This window comes from Drosophila willistoni, unplaced genomic scaffold (assembly GCF_018902025.1).
Source record: "Drosophila willistoni isolate 14030-0811.24 unplaced genomic scaffold, UCI_dwil_1.1 Seg872, whole genome shotgun sequence".
In the NCBI taxonomy this organism is placed as follows: Eukaryota; Metazoa; Arthropoda; class Insecta; order Diptera; family Drosophilidae; genus Drosophila; species Drosophila willistoni.
The window spans coordinates 40,001-60,000 of NW_025814768.1; the positions used below are offsets into that span (position 1 = coordinate 40,001).

Sequence of the window (20,000 nt, forward strand, 5' to 3'; positions counted from 1 at the left end):
CTTATAGTTTATTTAAATTATTTTGCTTGCATTTTAACATAGAATAAATGTCATTAATTTGATAAAGTGTTGATAGATTTATATGAATACAGTGCGTTAATTTTTCGGAATTATATAATAGCATGATTATCATTGATTTTCTGTGTTTATTATATGCACTTGTATGATTAACAATGCGAAAGATTCAGGATACCTTCGGGACCCGTCTTGAAACACGGACCAAGGAGTCTAACATATGTGCAAGTTATTGGGATATAAACCTAATAGCATAATTAACTTGACTAATAATGGGATTAGTTTTTTAACTATTTATAGATAATTAACACAATCCCGGGGCGTTCTATATAGTTATGTATAATGATATTTATATTATTTATACCTCTAACTGGAACGTACCTTGAGCATATATGCTGTGACCCGAAAGATGGTGAACTATACTTGATCAGGTTGAAGTCAGGGGAAACCCTGATGGAAGACCGAAACAGTTCTGACGTGCAAATCGATTGTCAGAATTGAGTATAGGGGCGAAAGACCAATCGAACCATCTAGTAGCTGGTTCCTTCCGAAGTTTCCCTCAGGATAGCTGGTGCATTTAAATGTTATATAAAATAATCTTATCTGGTAAAGCGAATGATTAGAGGCCTTAGGGTCGAAACGATCTTAACCTATTCTCAAACTTTAAATGGGTAAGAACCTTAACTTTCTTGATATGAAGTTTAAGGTTATGATATATTGTGCCCAGTGGGCCACTTTTGGTAAGCAGAACTGGCGCTGTGGGATGAACCAAACGTAATGTTACGGTGCCCAAATTAACAACTCATACAGAAACCATGAAAGGCGTTGGTTGCTTAAAACAGCAGGACGGTGATCATGGAAGTCGAAATCCGCTAAGGAGTGTGTAACAACTCACCTGCCGAAGCAACTAGCCCTTAAAATGGATGGCGCTTAAGTTGTATACCTATACATTACCGCTAAAGTAGATGATTTATATTATTTATAATATAAATTTTGAAACTTTAGTGAGTAGGAAGGTACAATGGTGTGCTTAGAAGTGTTTGGCGTAAGCCTGCATGGAGCCGCCATTGGTACAGATCTTGGTGGTAGTAGCAAATAATCGAATGAGACCTTGGAGGACTGAAGTGGAGAAGGGTTTCGTGTGAACAGTGGTTGATCACGAGTTAGTCGGTCCTAAGTTCAAGGCGAAAGCCGAAAATTTTCAAGTTTTAAAAATGTCAAATGAAATAATAAATAATAAAACACTTGAATAATTTTGAACGAAAGGGAATACGGTTCCAATTCCGTAACCTGTTGAGTATCCGTTTGTTATTAAATATGGGCCTCGTGCTCATCCTGGCAACAGGAACGACCATAAAGAAGCCGTCGAGAGGTATCGGAAGAGTTTTCTTTTCTGTTTTATAGCCGTACTACCATGGAAGTCTTTCGCAGAGAGATATGGTAGATGGGCTAGAAGAGCATGACATATACTGTTGTGTCGATATTTTCTCCTCGGACCTTGAAAATTTATGGTGGGGATACGCAAACTTCTCAACAGGCCGTACCAATATCCGCAGCTGGTCTCCAAGGTGAAGAGTCTCTAGTCGATAGAATAATGTAGGTAAGGGAAGTCGGCAAATTAGATCCGTAACTTCGGGATAAGGATTGGCTCTGAAGATTGAGATAGTCGGGCTTGATTGGGAAACAATAACATGGTTTATGTGCTCGTTCTGGGTAAATAGAGTTTCTATCATTTATGATAGTTATTTGTTCCCCGGATAGTTAGTTACGTAGCCAATTGTGGAACTTTCTTGCTAAAATTTTTAAGAATACTAATTTTTAATTAGTTCTTTTAAATTATAACGATTATCAATTAACAATCAATTCAGAACTGGCACGGACTTGGGGAATCCGACTGTCTAATTAAAACAAAGCATTGTGATGGCCCTAGCGGGTGTTGACACAATGTGATTTCTGCCCAGTGCTCTGAATGTCAAAGTGAAGAAATTCAAGTAAGCGCGGGTCAACGGCGGGAGTAACTATGACTCTCTTAAGGTAGCCAAATGCCTCGTCATCTAATTAGTGACGCGCATGAATGGATTAACGAGATTCCTACTGTCCCTATCTACTATCTAGCGAAACCACAGCCAAGGGAACGGGCTTGGAATAATTAGCGGGGAAAGAAGACCCTTTTGAGCTTGACTCTAATCTGGCAGTGTAAGGAGACATAAGAGGTGTAGAATAAGTGGGAGATATTATTCCTTGTGTTTGATATCGCCAATGAAATACCACTACTCTTATTGTTTCCTTACTTACTTGATTAAATGGAACGTGTATCATTTCCTAGCCATTATACGGATATATTTATTATATCTTATGGTATTGGGTTTTGATGCAAGCTTCTTGATCAAAGTATCACGAGTTTGTTATATAATCGCAAACAAATTCTTTAATGAGAGAGTGCATTTATGTATTTTTAATTTGAAATATTTGGTATAACTCCAATTACTCAGGTATGATCCAATTCAAGGACATTGCCAGGTAGGGAGTTTGACTGGGGCGGTACATCTCTCAAATAATAACGGAGGTGTCCCAAGGCCAGCTCAGTGCGGACAGAAACCACACATAGAGCAAAAGGGCAAATGCTGACTTGATCTCGGTGTTCAGTACACACAGGGACAGCAAAAGCTCGGCCTATCGATCCTTTTGGTTTAAAGAGTTTTTAACAAGAGGTGTCAGAAAAGTTACCATAGGGATAACTGGCTTGTGGCGGCCAAGCGTTCATAGCGACGTCGCTTTTTGATCCTTCGATGTCGGCTCTTCCTATCATTGTGAAGCAAAATTCACCAAGCGTTGGATTGTTCACCCATGCAAGGGAACGTGAGCTGGGTTTAGACCGTCGTGAGACAGGTTAGTTTTACCCTACTAATGACAAAACGTTGTTGCGACAGCATTCCTGCGTAGTACGAGAGGAACCGCAGGTACGGACCAATGGCACAATACTTGTTCGAGCGAACAGTGGTATGACGCTACGTCCGTTGGATTATGCCTGAACGCCTCTAAGGTCGTATCCGTGCTGGACTGCAATGATAAATAAGGGGCAATTTGCATTGTATGGCTTCTAAACCATTAAAAGTTTATTTTATAAACGACAATGGATGTGATGCCAATGTTATTTGTAACATAGTAAATTGGGAGGATCTTCGATCACCTGATGCCGCGCTAGTTACTTATTAAAACATTATTTAATACAATGACAAAGCCTAGAATCAATTGTAAACGACTTTTGTAACAGGCAAGGTGTTGTAAGTGGTTGAGCAGCTGCCATACTGCGATCCACTGAAGCTTATCCTTTGCTTGATGATTCGATTTTTTTAAATTGCTGATGTACTATTATTATATGGAAGAGTATTTCATATAATAATAAGTCCATTTCTATCCTCTTTTTTTTTTAGGTAGCCAAATGTATCGTCATTTCTTTAGTGACGCAATGAATGTACTTTAAGAGATTCCTACTCTTCATGTTTAAATGGGTGAAAAAAAAAGTTATATATATATATAAGTTAAAAGAACGAATACGGCGTTTCAAACTGTGTTCGTCATAATGTAGCCAAATGAATCGTCATTTATTTAGTGACGCAATATATATATTTAAAGAGATTCCTACTGTACCTATTAAAAGGTCAAAAGAAAAAAATGTTATATGTATATAACTTTAATAAATGAAAACGGCGGTGCCAACTGTCATCTTCATAATGTTGCCAAATGAATTGTCATTTATTCAGAGATACAATAAATATTTTTAAAGAAACTCCTACTGTCCATATTGAAAGGTGGAAAAATAATGTTATATGTATATAACTTAAAAGAACGAAAACGGCGGTTTCAACTGTGATCGTCATAATGTAGCCAAATGAATCGTCATTTATTTAGTGACGCAATATATATATTTAAAGAGATTCCTACTGTACCTATTAAAAGGTCAAAAGAAAAAAATGTTATATGTATATAACTTTAATAAATGAAAACGGCGGTGCCAACTGTCATCTTCATAATGTTGCCAAATGAATTGTCATTTATTCAGAGACACAATAAATATATTTAAAGAAACTCCTACTGTCCATATTGAAAGGTGGAAAAATAATGTTATATGTATATAACTTAAAAGAACGAAAACGGCGGTTCCAACTGTGATCGTCATAATGTAGCCAAATGAATCGTCATTTATTTAGTGACGCAATATATAATTTAAAGAGATTCCTACTGTACCTATTAAAAGGTCAAAAGAAAAAAAATGTTATATGTATATAACTTTAATAAATGAAAACGGCGGTGCCAACTGTCATCTTCATAATTTATATGAAAAAAAAAAAATTTACTCAACATTAAAATTTTTCATATCATATGAAAATATATCATAACGTATGGGATTTATTTAACATCGCCCATATATATGAAAAAAAAAAAAATTTACTCAACATTCAAAATTTCTCATATCATATGAAAATATATCATAACGTATGCGATTTATTTAATATCGCCCATTTATATGAAAAAAAAAAAATTTACTTAACATTTAAAATTTTTCATATCATATGAAAATATATATCATAACGTATGGGATTTATTTAATTTCGCCCATTTATATGAAAAAAAAAATTTACTCAACATTTAAAATTTTTCATATCATATGAAAATATATCATAACGTATGCGATTTATTTAATTTCGCCCATTCATATGAAAAAAAAAAAAAATTTACTCAACATTTAAAATTTTTCATATCATATGAAAATATATATCATAATGTATGGGATTTATTTAATTTCGCCCATTCATATGAAAAAAAAAAAAATTTACTCAACATTAAAATTTTTCATATCATATGAAAATATATCATAACGTATGGGATTTATTTAATATCGCCCATATATATGAAAAAAAAAAAACAAATTTACTCAACATTTAAAATTTTTCATATCATATGAAAATATATCATAACGTATGGGATTTATTTAATTTCGCCCATTTATATGAAAAAAAAAAATTACTCAACATTTAAAATTTTTCATATCATATGAAAATATATCATAACGTATGGGATTTATTTAATTTCGCCCATTTATATGAAAAAAAAAAATTTACTCAACATTTAAAATTTTTCATATCATATGAAAATATATCATAACGTATGCGATTTATTTAATTTCGCCCATTCATATGAAAAAAAAAAAAATTTACTCAACATTTAAAATTTTTCATATCATATGAAAATATATATCATAACGTATGGGATTTATTTAATTTCGCCCATTCATATGAAAAAAATAAAAATTTACTCAACATTTAAAATTTTTCATATCATATGAAAATATATCATAACGTATGGGATTTATTTAATATCGACTATATATATGAAAAAAAATTTTACTAAAAACTAAAAATATTAATATCGCCCATTTATCGTATGGGAACATCCATATCATATGGGAATATGCATATCACATACGAATGTTTTATACTTTGGTGATTTCTTAAAAACGCCCATTTATTGTATGGGGAAAAAATGTTAATTTATTATTGAGTGGTACTTTCAAACATAAATGGTCAATTTCGAGAGTATGTGGCACAAAACCTACTTAGGTGGTGTGATGTCGAGCATGGTCAGTCATATGTTATATTGGTAAAATTCTTAAATTCATATGTCTTATGCATTTATAATCGGCAATGTCTATTTATTTATTTATTATAATGAAATTTGATGGTATTTATAAAAATACATATGAAAATTTATTGTTGAGTGGTACCTTCAAACATAAATGGTCAATTTCGAGAGTATGTGGCACAAAACCTACTTAGGTGGTGTGATGTCGAGCATGGTCAGTCATATGTAATATTGGTAAAATTCTTAAATACATATGTCTCATGCATTTATAATCGGCAATGTCTATTTATTTATTTATTATAATGAAATTTGATGGTATTTATAAAAATACATATGAAAATTTATTGTTGAGTGGTACCTTCATATATAAATGGTCCATTTCGAGAGTATGTGGCACAAAACCTACTTAGGTGGTGTGATGTCGAGCATGGTCAGTCATATGTAATATTGGTAAAATTCTTAAATACATATGTCTTATGCATTTATAATCGGCAATGTCTATTTATTTATTTATTATAATGAAATTTGATGGTATTTATAAAAATACATATGAAAATTTATTGTTGAGTGGTACCTTCAAACATAAATGGTCAATTTCGAGAGTATGTGGCACAAAACCTACTTAGGTGGTGTGATGTCGAGCATGGTCAGTCATATGTAATATTGGTAAAATTCTTAAATACATATGTCTTATGCATTTATAATCGGCAATGTCTATTTATTTATTTATTATAATGAAATTTGATGGTATTTATAAAAATACATATGAAAATTTATTGTTGAGTGGTACCTTCATATATAAATGGTCCATTTCGAGAGTATGTGGCACAAAACCTACTTAGGTGGTGTGATGTCGAGCATGGTCAGTCATATGTAATATTGGTAAAATTCTTAAATACATATGTCTTATGCATTTATAATCGGCAATGTCTATTTATTTATTTATTATAATGAAATTTGATGGTATTTATAAAAATACATATGAAAATTTATTGTTGAGTGGTACCTTCATATATAAATGGTCCATTTCGAGAGTATGTGGCACAAAACCTACTTAGGTGGTGTGATGTCGAGCATGGTCAGTCATATGTAATATTGGTAAAATTCTTAAATACATATGTCTCATGCATTTATAATCGGCAATGTCTATTTATTTATTTATTATAATGAAATTTGATGGTATTTATAAAAATACATATGAAAATTTATTGTTGAGTGGTACCTTCATATATAAATGGTCCATTTCGAGAGTATGTGGCACAAAACCTACTTAGGTGGTGTGATGTCGAGCATGGTCAGTCATATGTAATATTGGTAAAATTCTTAAATACATATGTCTTATGCATTTATAATCGGCAATGTCTATTTATTTATTTATTATAATGAAATTTGATGGTATTTATAAAAATACATATGAAAATTTATTGTTGAGTGGTACCTTCAAACATAAATGGTCAATTTCGAGAGTATGTGGCACAAAACCTACTTAGGTGGTGTGATGTCGAGCATGGTCAGTCATATGTAATATCGGTACATTTCTCAAATACATATGTCTCATGCATTTATAATCGGCAATGTCTATTTATTTATTTATTATAATGAAATTTGATGGTATTTATAAAAATACATATGTAAATTTATTGTTGAGTGGTACCTTCAAACATAAATGGTCGATTTCGAGAGTATGTGGCACAAAACCTACTCATGATGAACAGTGGTTGTTCAGTCATGTTGAAGGCTGCTCTACTTCAACGTTAATATGTCAAATGCAAAAGATAATGAAAAAGCCTACCAAGGTATTCTAAGGTGTATGATGAAACGATCTTAGGATCGTTCTCTCTGCTGAAGTTTATTCACTGGTTATATTTGGATTTATCGTTAATACTTGAGTAAAGATTATGGGCATTAAATTAGTTCTTAGTTTAATTGTTCATAATCTTTAACCTTTTATATAAGAAGAGTAAATAAGTATGCATCATAAATCTTGTTATGTTTGCAACTTAAATAATATGTCACTTATATAGAGCAAAAATTTTTCCATTATTAAAATCAAATTATTATTATTGAATTAATTTCTTATAATTATAAAACACTCATCTCACTTAATGTGAATGATGGTTTTACTTGATATATAATTTCACGCATTAAATGTCAAATTCAAGTTAAATTTTAAATTTAATATCAAAATACAAATGTTTATTTTCTTTTGAAATGAGCAAAATTAAAGCAAATGTGATTATATATTTTGTAAGTGTAAAAATAAAGATATTTTTGAACAAATTTATTAAATATATTCAATTAATGAAAAACGAAAATGAACGCTATTAAATTATGGCCGTATTCGTAGAATGTTACCACAAATAATATATGTATTTTAATTTATTTTATTCAAAAATATATCATATTGTCAAGTATCTTTAAATATTTAAAAATATGTGTTTGTTAAAAATCATAAAACTTATCGTTATTTTAACAACACATTTAATAAATAACATTATTCTGGTTGATCCTGCCAGTAGTTATATGCTTGTCTCAAAGATTAAGCCATGCATGTCTAAGTACACACGAATTAAAAGTGAAACCGCAAAAGGCTCATTATATCAGTTATGGTTCCTTAGATCGTTAACAGTTACTTGGATAACTGTGGTAATTCTAGAGCTAATACATGCAATTAAAACACGGACCTTCTGGGACGTGTGCTTTTATTAGACTAAAACCAAGCGATCAATTGATCGTTATATTGGTTGAACTCTAGATAACATGCAGATCGTATGGTCTTGTACCGACGACAGATCTTTCAAATGTCTGCCCTATCAACTTTTGATGGTAGTATCTAGGACTACCATGGTTGCAACGGGTAACGGGGAATCAGGGTTCGATTCCGGAGAGGGAGCCTGAGAAACGGCTACCACATCTAAGGAAGGCAGCAGGCGCGTAAATTACCCACTCCCAGCTCGGGGAGGTAGTGACGAAAAATAACAATACAGGACTCATATCCGAGGCCCTGTAATTGGAATGAGTACACTTTAAATCCTTTAACAAGGACCAATTGGAGGGCAAGTCTGGTGCCAGCAGCCGCGGTAATTCCAGCTCCAATAGCGTATATTAAAGTTGTTGCGGTTAAAACGTTCGTAGTTGAACTTGTGCTTCATACGGGTAGTACAACATACATTTGTAGTTAGTACTATACCTTTATGTATGTAAGCGTATTATCGGTGGAGTTCTTATATGTAATTAAGTACTTGTACTTTTTTATATATTCCTCCTATTTAAAAACCTACATTAGTGCTCTTAATCGAGTGTTTTTGTGGGCCGGTACAATTACTTTGAACAAATTAGAGTGCTTAAAGCAGGCTTCAAATGCCTGAATATTCTGTGCATGGGATAATGAAATAAGACCTCTGTTCTGCTTTCATTGGTTTTCAGATCAAGAGGTAATGATTAATAGAAGCAGTTTGGGGGCATTAGTATTACGACGCGAGAGGTGAAATTCTTGGACCGTCGTAAGACTAACTTAAGCGAAAGCATTTGCCAAAGATGTTTTCATTAATCAAGAACGAAAGTTAGAGGTTCGAAGGCGATCAGATACCGCCCTAGTTCTAACCATAAACGATGCCAGCTAGCAATTGGGTGTAGCTACTTTTATGGCTCTCTCAGTCGCTTCCCGGGAAACCAAAGCTTTTGGGCTCCGGGGGAAGTATGGTTGCAAAGCTGAAACTTAAAGGAATTGACGGAAGGGCACCACCAGGAGTGGAGCCTGCGGCTTAATTTGACTCAACACGGGAAAACTTACCAGGTCCGAACATAAGTGTGTAAGACAGATTGATAGCTCTTTCTCGAATCTATGGGTGGTGGTGCATGGCCGTTCTTAGTTCGTGGAGTGATTTGTCTGGTTAATTCCGATAACGAACGAGACTCAAATATATTAAATAGATATCTTCAGGATTATGGTGTTGAAGCTTATATTGCCTTCATTCATGGTAGCAGTAAAATGTTTATTGTGTTTGAATGTGTTTATATAAGTGGAGCCGTACCTGTTGGTTTGTCCCATTATAAGGACACTAGCTTCTTAAATGGACAAATTGCGTCTAGCAATAATGAGATTGAGCAATAACAGGTCTGTGATGCCCTTAGATGTCCTGGGCTGCACGCGCGCTACAATGAAAGTATCAACGTGTATTTCCTAGACCGAGAGGTCCGGGTAAACCGCTGAACCACTTTCATGCTTGGGATTGTGAACTGAAACTGTTCACATGAACTTGGAATTCCTAGTAAGTGTGAGTCATTAACTCGCATTGATTACGTCCCTGCCCTTTGTGCACACCGCCCGTCGCTACTACCGATTGAATTATTTAGTGAGGTCTCCGGACGTGATCACTGTGACGCCTTGCGTGTTACGGTTGTTTCGCAAAAGTTGACCGAACTTGATTATTTAGAGGAAGTAAAAGTCGTAACAAGGTTTCCGTAGGTGAACCTGCGGAAGGATCATTATTGTATTTTCCAACCGTTATTAAAATAAATAAATACCAAATTAATATAAAGATATATAAAATGAAAATGAAATTGAAGATGAGAGCATAAAATGAAAATGAAATTGATTATTATTATTATTAAATCTGATCAGGGGAAGTCGATTTAAAACAATATTTGATTTGAAAAATTAAATTAAATTAAATTAAATTAAATTTAAATAAAGTAAAATGAGTATAAATATATAACAATTGACGGTAGAAAAAAAATATATTAACTCTTCTTGAATTATGTATTCCGATCGGAGATTGAAAATGATTTTTGTATATCTTTATTTATCTGCGTGTATATGTACCATAATATACAGGCGTTGCGTAATGTATTGGCCATTGTTGGTTTGGGCATACATTGGTTAAAGCAACATCCCAAATGTACAATGTTGTACCTGCATTTAAGGTTAACGTTTTACATAAATTGATAGTTTACTTTAAATTTCAAGTTTTTAAATTTTGTCAAGTCCAGTATTCAATCACTTATGTTAACTAAGACATTTCGCAGCATTCGTTTGGGTTAAGATTTTATTGAAGGAATTGATATATGCCAGTAAAATGGTGTATTTTTAATTTCTTTCAATAAAAATATTATTGACGTAATGAAATAAACAAACAATTTAATAATCACTCTAAGCGGTGGATCACTCGGCTCATGGGTCGATGAAGAACGCAGCAAACTGTGCGTCATCGTGTGAACTGCAGGACACATGAACATCGACATTTTGAACGCATATCGCAGTCCATGCTGTTATGGTACTTTAATTAATTTTAGAGTGCTGCTTGGACTACATATGGTTGAGGGTTGTAAGACTATGCTAAATAAGTTGTTTTAATATTTTACGAAATATTAAAGCATATGGTATATTATTGGATATATATGTATATTCATAATATTAATAATAATTGAAACACATTGGCTCACATATGTATGAGAAAAACGAAGATGTATAATTTTCTTTTTCAAATCAAATGATACTGAGGAATGTCTAGCATAAAAAATATTAAATTTTAATCTAGAATTGCCTCTTATTAATGATATGAAATGAAAAAATAATTGTGTCATAATATTATTCTTCACTTAAAGTAAAAATTAACAATGGTTTTAATATATTAAATAATATATTTGTGTGTATATACAACCTCAACTCATATGGGACTACCCCCTGAATTTAAGCATATTAATTAGGGGAGGAAAAGAAACTAACAAGGATTTTCTTAGTAGCGGCGAGCGAAAAGAAAATAGTTCAGCACTAAGTCACTTTGTCTTTATGGCAAATGTGAGATGCAGTGTATGGAGCATCAATATTCTAGTATGAGAAATTAATGATTTAAGTCCTTCTTAAATGAGGCCATTTACCCATAGAGGGTGCCAGGCCCGTATAACGTTAATGATTACTAGATGGTGTTTCCAAAGAGTCGTGTTGCTTGATAGTGCAGCACTAAGTGGGTGGTAAACTCCATCTAAAACTAAATATAACCATGAGACCGATAGTAAACAAGTACCGTGAGGGAAAGTTGAAAAGAACTCTGAATAGAGAGTTAAATAGTACGTGAAACTGCTTAGAGGTTAAGCCCGATGAACCTGAATATCCATTATGGAAAATTCATCATTAGAGTTTTAATATTTTAATAATATTATAATAATAGTGTGCATTTTTTCCATATAAGGACATTGTAATCTATTAACATAAACCAAATTTATCATAAAATATGACTTATAGTTTATTTAAATTATTTTGCTTGCATTTTAACATAGAATAAATGTCATTAATTTGATAAAGTGTTGATAGATTTATATGAATACAGTGCGTTAATTTTTCGGAATTATATAATAGCATGATTATCATTGATTTTCTGTGTTTATTATATGCACTTGTATGATTAACAATGCGAAAGATTCAGGATACCTTCGGGACCCGTCTTGAAACACGGACCAAGGAGTCTAACATATGTGCAAGTTATTGGGATATAAACCTAATAGCATAATTAACTTGACTAATAATGGGATTAGTTTTTTAACTATTTATAGATAATTAACACAATCCCGGGGCGTTCTATATAGTTATGTATAATGATATTTATATTATTTATACCTCTAACTGGAACGTACCTTGAGCATATATGCTGTGACCCGAAAGATGGTGAACTATACTTGATCAGGTTGAAGTCAGGGGAAACCCTGATGGAAGACCGAAACAGTTCTGACGTGCAAATCGATTGTCAGAATTGAGTATAGGGGCGAAAGACCAATCGAACCATCTAGTAGCTGGTTCCTTCCGAAGTTTCCCTCAGGATAGCTGGTGCATTTAAATGTTATATAAAATAATCTTATCTGGTAAAGCGAATGATTAGAGGCCTTAGGGTCGAAACGATCTTAACCTATTCTCAAACTTTAAATGGGTAAGAACCTTAACTTTCTTGATATGAAGTTTAAGGTTATGATATATTGTGCCCAGTGGGCCACTTTTGGTAAGCAGAACTGGCGCTGTGGGATGAACCAAACGTAATGTTACGGTGCCCAAATTAACAACTCATACAGAAACCATGAAAGGCGTTGGTTGCTTAAAACAGCAGGACGGTGATCATGGAAGTCGAAATCCGCTAAGGAGTGTGTAACAACTCACCTGCCGAAGCAACTAGCCCTTAAAATGGATGGCGCTTAAGTTGTATACCTATACATTACCGCTAAAGTAGATGATTTATATTATTTATAATATAAATTTTGAAACTTTAGTGAGTAGGAAGGTACAATGGTGTGCTTAGAAGTGTTTGGCGTAAGCCTGCATGGAGCCGCCATTGGTACAGATCTTGGTGGTAGTAGCAAATAATCGAATGAGACCTTGGAGGACTGAAGTGGAGAAGGGTTTCGTGTGAACAGTGGTTGATCACGAGTTAGTCGGTCCTAAGTTCAAGGCGAAAGCCGAAAATTTTCAAGTTTTAAAAATGTCAAATGAAATAATAAATAATAAAACACTTGAATAATTTTGAACGAAAGGGAATACGGTTCCAATTCCGTAACCTGTTGAGTATCCGTTTGTTATTAAATATGGGCCTCGTGCTCATCCTGGCAACAGGAACGACCATAAAGAAGCCGTCGAGAGGTATCGGAAGAGTTTTCTTTTCTGTTTTATAGCCGTACTACCATGGAAGTCTTTCGCAGAGAGATATGGTAGATGGGCTAGAAGAGCATGACATATACTGTTGTGTCGATATTTTCTCCTCGGACCTTGAAAATTTATGGTGGGGATACGCAAACTTCTCAACAGGCCGTACCAATATCCGCAGCTGGTCTCCAAGGTGAAGAGTCTCTAGTCGATAGAATAATGTAGGTAAGGGAAGTCGGCAAATTAGATCCGTAACTTCGGGATAAGGATTGGCTCTGAAGATTGAGATAGTCGGGCTTGATTGGGAAACAATAACATGGTTTATGTGCTCGTTCTGGGTAAATAGAGTTTCTATCATTTATGATAGTTATTTGTTCCCCGGATAGTTAGTTACGTAGCCAATTGTGGAACTTTCTTGCTAAAATTTTTAAGAATACTAATTTTTAATTAGTTCTTTTAAATTATAACGATTATCAATTAACAATCAATTCAGAACTGGCACGGACTTGGGGAATCCGACTGTCTAATTAAAACAAAGCATTGTGATGGCCCTAGCGGGTGTTGACACAATGTGATTTCTGCCCAGTGCTCTGAATGTCAAAGTGAAGAAATTCAAGTAAGCGCGGGTCAACGGCGGGAGTAACTATGACTCTCTTAAGGTAGCCAAATGCCTCGTCATCTAATTAGTGACGCGCATGAATGGATTAACGAGATTCCTACTGTCCCTATCTACTATCTAGCGAAACCACAGCCAAGGGAACGGGCTTGGAATAATTAGCGGGGAAAGAAGACCCTTTTGAGCTTGACTCTAATCTGGCAGTGTAAGGAGACATAAGAGGTGTAGAATAAGTGGGAGATATTATTCCTTGTGTTTGATATCGCCAATGAAATACCACTACTCTTATTGTTTCCTTACTTACTTGATTAAATGGAACGTGTATCATTTCCTAGCCATTATACGGATATATTTATTATATCTTATGGTATTGGGTTTTGATGCAAGCTTCTTGATCAAAGTATCACGAGTTTGTTATATAATCGCAAACAAATTCTTTAATGAGAGAGTGCATTTATGTATTTTTAATTTGAAATATTTGGTATAACTCCAATTACTCAGGTATGATCCAATTCAAGGACATTGCCAGGTAGGGAGTTTGACTGGGGCGGTACATCTCTCAAATAATAACGGAGGTGTCCCAAGGCCAGCTCAGTGCGGACAGAAACCACACATAGAGCAAAAGGGCAAATGCTGACTTGATCTCGGTGTTCAGTACACACAGGGACAGCAAAAGCTCGGCCTATCGATCCTTTTGGTTTAAAGAGTTTTTAACAAGAGGTGTCAGAAAAGTTACCATAGGGATAACTGGCTTGTGGCGGCCAAGCGTTCATAGCGACGTCGCTTTTTGATCCTTCGATGTCGGCTCTTCCTATCATTGTGAAGCAAAATTCACCAAGCGTTGGATTGTTCACCCATGCAAGGGAACGTGAGCTGGGTTTAGACCGTCGTGAGACAGGTTAGTTTTACCCTACTAATGACAAAACGTTGTTGCGACAGCATTCCTGCGTAGTACGAGAGGAACCGCAGGTACGGACCAATGGCACAATACTTGTTCGAGCGAACAGTGGTATGACGCTACGTCCGTTGGATTATGCCTGAACGCCTCTAAGGTCGTATCCGTGCTGGACTGCAATGATAAATAAGGGGCAATTTGCATTGTATGGCTTCTAAACCATTAAAAGTTTATTTTATAAACGACAATGGATGTGATGCCAATGTTATTTGTAACATAGTAAATTGGGAGGATCTTCGATCACCTGATGCCGCGCTAGTTACTTATTAAAACATTATTTAATACAATGACAAAGCCTAGAATCAATTGTAAACGACTTTTGTAACAGGCAAGGTGTTGTAAGTGGTTGAGCAGCTGCCATACTGCGATCCACTGAAGCTTATCCTTTGCTTGATGATTCGATTTTTTTAAATTGCTGATGTACTATTATTATATGGAAGAGTATTTCATATAATAATAAGTCCATTTCTATCCTCTTTTTTTTTTAGGTAGCCAAATGTATCGTCATTTCTTTAGTGACGCAATGAATGTACTTTAAGAGATTCCTACTCTTCATGTTTAAATGGGTGAAAAAAAAAGTTATATATATATATAAGTTAAAAGAACGAATACGGCGTTTCAAACTGTGTTCGTCATAATGTAGCCAAATGAATCGTCATTTATTTAGTGACGCAATATATATATTTAAAGAGATTCCTACTGTACCTATTAAAAGGTCAAAAGAAAAAAATGTTATATGTATATAACTTTAATAAATGAAAACGGCGGTGCCAACTGTCATCTTCATAATGTTGCCAAATGAATTGTCATTTATTCAGAGATACAATAAATATTTTTAAAGAAACTCCTACTGTCCATATTGAAAGGTGGAAAAATAATGTTATATGTATATAACTTAAAAGAACGAAAACGGCGGTTTCAACTGTGATCGTCATAATGTAGCCAAATGAATCGTCATTTATTTAGTGACGCAATATATATATTTAAAGAGATTCCTACTGTACCTATTAAAAGGTCAAAAGAAAAAAATGTTATATGTATATAACTTTAATAAATGAAAACGGCGGTGCCAACTGTCATCTTCATAATGTTGCCAAATGAATTGTCATTTATTCAGAGACACAATAAATATATTTAAAGAAACTCCTACTGTCCATATTGAAAGGTGGAAAAATAATGTTATATGTATATAACTTAAAAGAACGAAAACGGCGGTTCCAACTGTGATCGTCATAATGTAGCCAAATGAATCGTCATTTATTTAGTGACGCAATATATACATTTAAAGAGATTCCTACTGTACCTATTAAAAGGTCAAAAGAAAAAAAATGTTATATGTATATAACTTTAATAAATGAAAACGGCGGTGCCAACTGTCATCTTCATAATTTATATGAAAAAAAAAAAATTTACTCAACATTAAAATTTTTCATATCATATGAAAATATATCATAACGTATGGGATTTATTTAACATCGCCCATATATATGAAAAAAAAAAAAATTTACTCAACATTCAAAATTTCTCATATCATATGAAAATATATCATAACGTATGCGATTTATTTAATATCGCCCATTTATATGAAAAAAAAAAAATTTACTTAACATTTAAAATTTTTCATATCATATGAAAATATATATCATAACGTATGGGATTTATTTAATTTCGCCCATTTATATGAAAAAAAAAATTTACTCAACATTTAAAATTTTTCATATCATATGAAAATATATCATAACGTATGCGATTTATTTAATTTCGCCCATTCATATGAAAAAAAAAAAAATTTACTCAACATTTAAAATTTTTCATATCATATGAAAATATATATCATAATGTATGGGATTTATTTAATTTCGCCCATTCATATGAAAAAAAAAAAAATTTACTCAACATTAAAATTTTTCATATCATATGAAAATATATCATAACGTATGGGATTTATTTAATATCGCCCATATATATGAAAAAAAAAAAACAAATTTACTCAACATTTAAAATTTTTCATATCATATGAAAATATATCATAACGTATGGGATTTATTTAATTTCGCCCATTTATATGAAAAAAAAAAATTACTCAACATTTAAAATTTTTCATATCATATGAAAATATATCATAACGTATGGGATTTATTTAATTTCGCCCATTTATATGAAAAAAAAAAATTTACTCAACATTTAAAATTTTTCATATCATATGAAAATATATCATAACGTATGCGATTTATTTAATTTCGCCCATTCATATGAAAAAAAAAAAAATTACTCAACATTTAAAATTTTTCATATCATATGAAAATATATATCATAACGTATGGGATTTATTTAATTTCGCCCATTCATATGAAAAAAATAAAAATTTACTCAACATTTAAAATTTTTCATATCATATGAAAATATATCATAACGTATGGGATTTATTTAATATCGACTATATATATGAAAAAAAATTTTACTAAAAACTAAAAATATTAATATCGCCCATTTATCGTATGGGAACATCCATATCATATGGGAATATGCATATCACATACGAATGTTTTATACTTTGGTGATTTCTTAAAAACGCCCATTTATTGTATGGGGAAAAAATGTTAATTTATTATTGAGTGGTACTTTCAAACATAAATGGTCAATTTCGAGAGTATGTGGCACAAAACCTACTTAGGTGGTGTGATGTCGAGCATGGTCAGTCATATGTTATATTGGTAAAATTCTTAAATTCATATGTCTTATGCATTTATAATCGGCAATGTCTATTTATTTATTTATTATAATGAAATTTGATGGTATTTATAAAAATACATATGAAAATTTATTGTTGAGTGGTACCTTCAAACATAAATGGTCAATTTCGAGAGTATGTGGCACAAAACCTACTTAGGTGGTGTGATGTCGAGCATGGTCAGTCATATGTAATATTGGTAAAATTCTTAAATACATATGTCTCATGCATTTATAATCGGCAATGTCTATTTATTTATTTATTATAATGAAATTTGATGGTATTTATAAAAATACATATGAAAATTTATTGTTGAGTGGTACCTTCATATATAAATGGTCCATTTCGAGAGTATGTGGCACAAAACCTACTTAGGTGGTGTGATGTCGAGCATGGTCAGTCATATGTAATATTGGTAAAATTCTTAAATACATATGTCTTATGCATTTATAATCGGCAATGTCTATTTATTTATTTATTATAATGAAATTTGATGGTATTTATAAAAATACATATGAAAATTTATTGTTGAGTGGTACCTTCAAACATAAATGGTCAATTTCGAGAGTATGTGGCACAAAACCTACTTAGGTGGTGTGATGTCGAGCATGGTCAGTCATATGTAATATTGGTAAAATTCTTAAATACATATGTCTTATGCATTTATAATCGGCAATGTCTATTTATTTATTTATTATAATGAAATTTGATGGTATTTATAAAAATACATATGAAAATTTATTGTTGAGTGGTACCTTCATATATAAATGGTCCATTTCGAGAGTATGTGGCACAAAACCTACTTAGGTGGTGTGATGTCGAGCATGGTCAGTCATATGTAATATTGGTAAAATTCTTAAATACATATGTCTTATGCATTTATAATCGGCAATGTCTATTTATTTATTTATTATAATGAAATTTGATGGTATTTATAAAAATACATATGAAAATTTATTGTTGAGTGGTACCTTCATATATAAATGGTCCATTTCGAGAGTATGTGGCACAAAACCTACTTAGGTGGTGTGATGTCGAGCATGGTCAGTCATATGTAATATTGGTAAAATTCTTAAATACATATGTCTCATGCATTTATAATCGGCAATGTCTATTTATTTATTTATTATAATGAAATTTGATGGTATTTATAAAAATACATATGAAAATTTATTGTTGAGTGGTACCTTCATATATAAATGGTCCATTTCGAGAGTATGTGGCACAAAACCTACTTAGGTGGTGTGATGTCGAGCATGGTCAGTCATATGTAATATTGGTAAAATTCTTAAATACATATGTCTTATGCATTTATAATCGGCAATGTCTATTTATTTATTTATTATAATGAAATTTGATGGTATTTATAAAAATACATATGAAAATTTATTGTTGAGTGGTACCTTCAAACATAAATGGTCAATTTCGAGAGTATGTGGCACAAAACCTACTTAGGTGGTGTGATGTCGAGCATGGTCAGTCATATGTAATATCGGTACATTTCTCAAATACATATGTCTCATGCATTTATAATCGGCAATGTCTATTTATTTATTTATTATAATGAAATTTGATGGTATTTATAAAAATACATATGTAAATTTATTGTTGAGTGGTACCTTCAAACATAAATGGTCGATTTCGAGAGTATGTGGCACAAAACCTACTCATGATGAACAGTGGTTGTTCAGTCATGTTGAAGGCTGCTCTACTTCAACGTTAATATGTCAAATGCAAAAGATAATGAAAAAGCCTACCAAGGTATTCTAAGGTGTATGATGAAACGATCTTAGGATCGTTCTCTCTGCTGAAGTTTATTCACTGGTTATATTTGGATTTATCGTTAATACTTGAGTAAAGATTATGGGCATTAAATTAGTTCTTAGTTTAATTGTTCATAATCTTTAACCTTTTATATAAGAAGAGTAAATAAGTATGCATCATAAATCTTGTTATGTTTGCAACTTAAATAATATGTCACTTATATAGAGCAAAAATTTTTCCATTATTAAAATCAAATTATTATTATTGAATTAATTTCTTATAATTATAAAACACTCATCTCACTTAATGTGAATGATGGTTTTACTTGATATATAATTTCACGCATTAAATGTCAAATTCAAGTTAAATTTTAAATTTAATATCAAAATACAAATGTTTATTTTCTTTTGAAATGAGCAAAATTAAAGCAAATGTGATTATATATTTTGTAAGTGTAAAAATAAAGATATTTTTGAACAAATTTATTAAATATATTCAATTAATGAAAAACGAAAATGAACGCTATTAAATTATGGCCGTATTCGTAGAATGTTACCACAAATAATATATGTATTTTAATTTATTTTATTCAAAAATATATCATATTGTCAAGTATCTTTAAATATTTAAAAATATGTGTTTGTTAAAA

The 20,000-nt window shown here is 32.2% G+C and overlaps 4 non-coding genes across 4 annotated transcripts in view; all 4 read left to right on the forward strand.

Annotated features, from left to right (window-relative positions):
- Positions 1–3,363, forward strand: part of LOC124462079 — a 3,941-nt gene extending 578 nt beyond the window's left edge. The window contains exon 1 of the ribosomal RNA XR_006955367.1: positions 1–3,363. This exon is cut by the window's left edge and continues 578 nt beyond it. This is a non-coding gene — a ribosomal RNA (large subunit ribosomal RNA).
- Positions 3,364–8,154: 4,791 nt separating this feature from the next.
- LOC124462074 lies at positions 8,155–10,149 on the forward strand. Its single transcript, XR_006955362.1, has one exon. It is a non-coding gene; the product is annotated as a small subunit ribosomal RNA (ribosomal RNA).
- A 657-nt stretch (positions 10,150–10,806) lies between these two features.
- On the forward strand, positions 10,807–10,986 carry LOC124462078. The gene has a single exon (XR_006955366.1). It is a non-coding gene; the product is annotated as a 5.8S ribosomal RNA (ribosomal RNA).
- A 331-nt stretch (positions 10,987–11,317) lies between these two features.
- On the forward strand, positions 11,318–15,258 carry LOC124462080. The gene has a single exon (XR_006955368.1). It is a non-coding gene; the product is annotated as a large subunit ribosomal RNA (ribosomal RNA).
- The last annotated feature ends 4,742 nt before the right edge of the window (positions 15,259–20,000 follow it).